Source organism: Elephas maximus, chromosome 8, assembly GCF_024166365.1.
Source record: "Elephas maximus indicus isolate mEleMax1 chromosome 8, mEleMax1 primary haplotype, whole genome shotgun sequence".
Lineage (NCBI taxonomy): Eukaryota > Metazoa > Chordata > Mammalia > Proboscidea > Elephantidae > Elephas > Elephas maximus.
The window spans coordinates 45,567,610-45,571,233 of record NC_064826.1 but is presented as its reverse complement, the minus strand read 5'-3'; positions in this window follow the sequence as shown (position 1 = coordinate 45,571,233).

The following is a 3,624-nucleotide window of genomic DNA, read 5'->3' as shown; positions in this document are numbered from 1 at the left end:
GGCAAGGAGTTGCGTGACCTGACTCAGTGGGAGCCAGAGCCCCTCAGGCACAATCCCCTCGAGTGACTGAAGCAGGGCTGGCAGCATTTGGGACTCAAGTTCACTGGGGAGAGTCAGTGAGCTGCACAGTCTACTCACACTTCCAGAATCACAGAACAGCACTTTTGGCAAAAACTAATTTACCATGCTCCCAGGCCCCAAGCCAGCTTCAGTGGCAGTGGATTTCCCTGGGCCTGAGATAGGTCCTGTTGTGCACTCTGAGCCATTCTCCCAGCCTAGGAGAAGAAATAAATTAACAATTGGAGAAAAAGAAAATCTGCCAGCTCCTCTAAGCTAGGAGCTCAGGCCAGAAGCAGCTCCTGTCCAGGCACAAATGGTCCACGGGCTTTGAATGCCTTTCACCCCTGCATGGACGGGTGTGGGTCCATTGCATGAGCTTAGGCCCTTGTTGGCAGACTGCAATGGTGTATGTGCCTGAGATCTGACTTTAACTGTTTCAGGTGTGTGGTGAAGAGGCGGGGTGGGGGGGGGCTGACATTTGATGCTACTCTGCCTATTAAACAAGGTCCTCACCTATCCACGTCAGGGGCCTGAGGACTGGTGGCTCCACCCATGCCACCTAGCCACCCCTGACAGGGGTCCAAGGATAAGTGGTGCCTCCCAGTCCTTACAACCAAAAGCATTGGGTGCCCATGGTCCAGCTTCATAACCCACCCACCTGCATGCTCTAGGAACAGGGACATGCTTTCCTCACAGACACTACAGGGACAGTTGTCAGCCCCCTACCTTGCTCAGAGTGTGACCCCCTGCTGCAACCAGATACCTGTGCCTACACCAATCACACCTGCCCCTCTAAGACTGTAGGACAGCACCTGCACCACATACTTGGTGACTGACTACCTGGACACCTGAGCTGAATCCATACAAGAAAAGTGAGTGGACTCCTAGGCTCATATAACTGGTAACGGCTCTAGCCATCTGCTCTCAGAACTTTAGAGCTTCATAGGTGCAAATAATCAAGCTAACCCTCTCAAGCAGCCTACTTGGGCATATCAAACCAAAACAAAGCAAGAAAAAAACATAAAATAAATCAATACCATAACTTATAGATTTCTCAGAGACAGCAGTCAATATCAAATCACATAAAGACGCACACCATGATCACTTCAACAAGCTCTCAAAACAAAGAATCAAGGAATCTTCCAGAAGAAGATGTATTCCTGGGATTACCAGAGGCAGAATACAAAAGATTAATTTACGGAACTCTTCAAGAGATCAGGAAGGACATCAGGCAAAATGCAGAGCAAGCCAAGGAACACACAGATAAAGCAATGGAGGAAATTACGAAGGTTATTCAAGAGCATAATGAAAAATTTAATAGGCTGAAAGAATCCATACAGAGACAGCAATTAGAAATTCAGAAGATTAACAATAAAATTTCAGAAATGTGTCTATTCAGGTGCAAGTTCTTATTAGACTCCTTAGCTTTCTGCATAAGAGCTTCTTGATGTTGAAGCCCATGCATCTGTATTCAACAACCAGCAATGTATAAATTGCTGAATTCAGGTATTTGACTTTCAATTCATTACCATTCAGAATTAGACAACACAATAGAAAGTCAGAAGAGCAGAATTGAGGAAATGGAAGTCAAAAATAGTGAGACTGAAGATAAAACACTTGGCACCAATATATTCAAAGAAAAATCAGATAAAAGAATTTTAAAAAATGAAGAAACCCTAAGAATGATGTGGGAGTCTACCAAGAGAAATAACCTACCAGTGATTGGAGTACCAGAACAGGAAGGGAGAGCAGAAAATACAGAGAGAATTGTTGAAGATTTGTTGGCAGAAAACTTTCCTGATATCGTGAAAGATGAGAAGATATCTATCCAAGATGGTCATCAAACCCCACATAAGGTAGATCCCAAAAGAAAGGCACCAAGACATATTATAATCAAACTTGCCAAAACCAAAGATAAAGAGAGAATTTTAAGAGTGGCCAGGGATAAACAAAAGTCACCTACAAAGGAGAGTCAATAAGAATAAGCTCAGACTACTCAGCAGAAACCACGCAGGCAAGAAGGCAATGGGGTGACATACATAAAGCATTGAAGGAAAAAGTTGCCAGACAAGAATCATATGTCCAGCAAAACTCTCTCTCAAAAATGAAGGCAAATTTAGGACATTTCCAACCATTTGCCTGCTATATGGGTGAACAGGCAAAAGATACTTCAACATATTTATTCTACATTATATATGGAAACCCTGGTGGCATAGTGGTTAAGTGCTATGGCTGCTAACCAAAGGGTCGGCAGTTCGAATCCACCAGGCGCTCCTTGGAAACTCTATGGGGCAGTTCTACTCTGTCCTATAGGGTCGCTAGGAGTCGGAATCGACTCGACAGCACTGGGTTTGGTTTTTGGTTTTATATTGTATGTATTTATTCTATACAAAGCAACATGGTCAACATTAAACTCAATAGAAAGTTAAGCTAAAAAGCATGCCAACTGAGAAAGTTCAATTCATCACCTACTAATCTAAGCAGGAAGACTACTTGAGTTAGACTTTGAGCTGGATATGAATGACAAGTGTATTTATTCCAAATCCTGAGCTTTTCCCACTGCCTGATGCTGCCTCCTACGGGAGAACATGATAGACCAAGAATCTTACCATTCAGAACTGATCACAAGCTGTTGGGGGAAGATCTGGCAGAGGTGCTGCAGTAATCCAAAAGGCAGCAAGCAGGGCGTATGTGAAATGCTTTATTATGGAGATCTAGATGAGATCTGAAGCCCTGGTTGCACAGTGGTTAAGAGCTCGGATGCTAACCAAAAGGTCAGCAGTTCAAATCCACCAGTTGCTCCTTTGAAGCCCTATGGGACAAGTCTACCCTGTCCTATAGGGTCACTATGAGTCGGAATCAACTCCATGGCAATGGGTTTGGGTTTTTTGGGGGGGGGGGCGGTGGGAAGGGGTAGATGACATCTAGACTCCACAGCAATGGGTTTTAGATGAAATAATGTACAAGTTCCCATTGACTTTGAGTTGATTCCAACTCATAGTGACCCTACAGGACAGAACAGAACTGCCCCACAGGTTGTCCCAGGCTGTAATCTTTACAGACTGCCAAATGTTTCTCCCGTGGAGTTGCTGCTGGGCTTGAACCACCAACCTTTAGGTTAACAGCCAAGCTGCTTAATCACTGCGCCACCAGGGCTCCTAATGTACAGTATGTTGTTGTTGTTGGGTGCTGTCCAGTTGGTTTTGACTCATGACCACCCTGTGTACAACTGAACCAAACACTGCCTGGTCTTGCGCCATCCTCACAATTGTTGCTTTGCTTGAACCCATTGTTGCAGCCACTGTGTTAATCCATCTCATTGAGGGTCTTCCTCTTTTTTGCTGGCCCTCTACTTACCAAGCATGATATTCTTCTCCAGGGACTTGTCCCTCCTGATGACATGTCCAAAGTGTATGAGATGTAGTCTCGTCATCCTTGCTTCTAAGGAGCACTCTGGTTGTACTCCTTCCAAGACAGGTTTGTTCGTTCTTTTGGCAGTCCATGGTATATTCAATATTCTTCGGCAACACCACAATTCAAAGATGTCAATTCTTATTTTGTCTT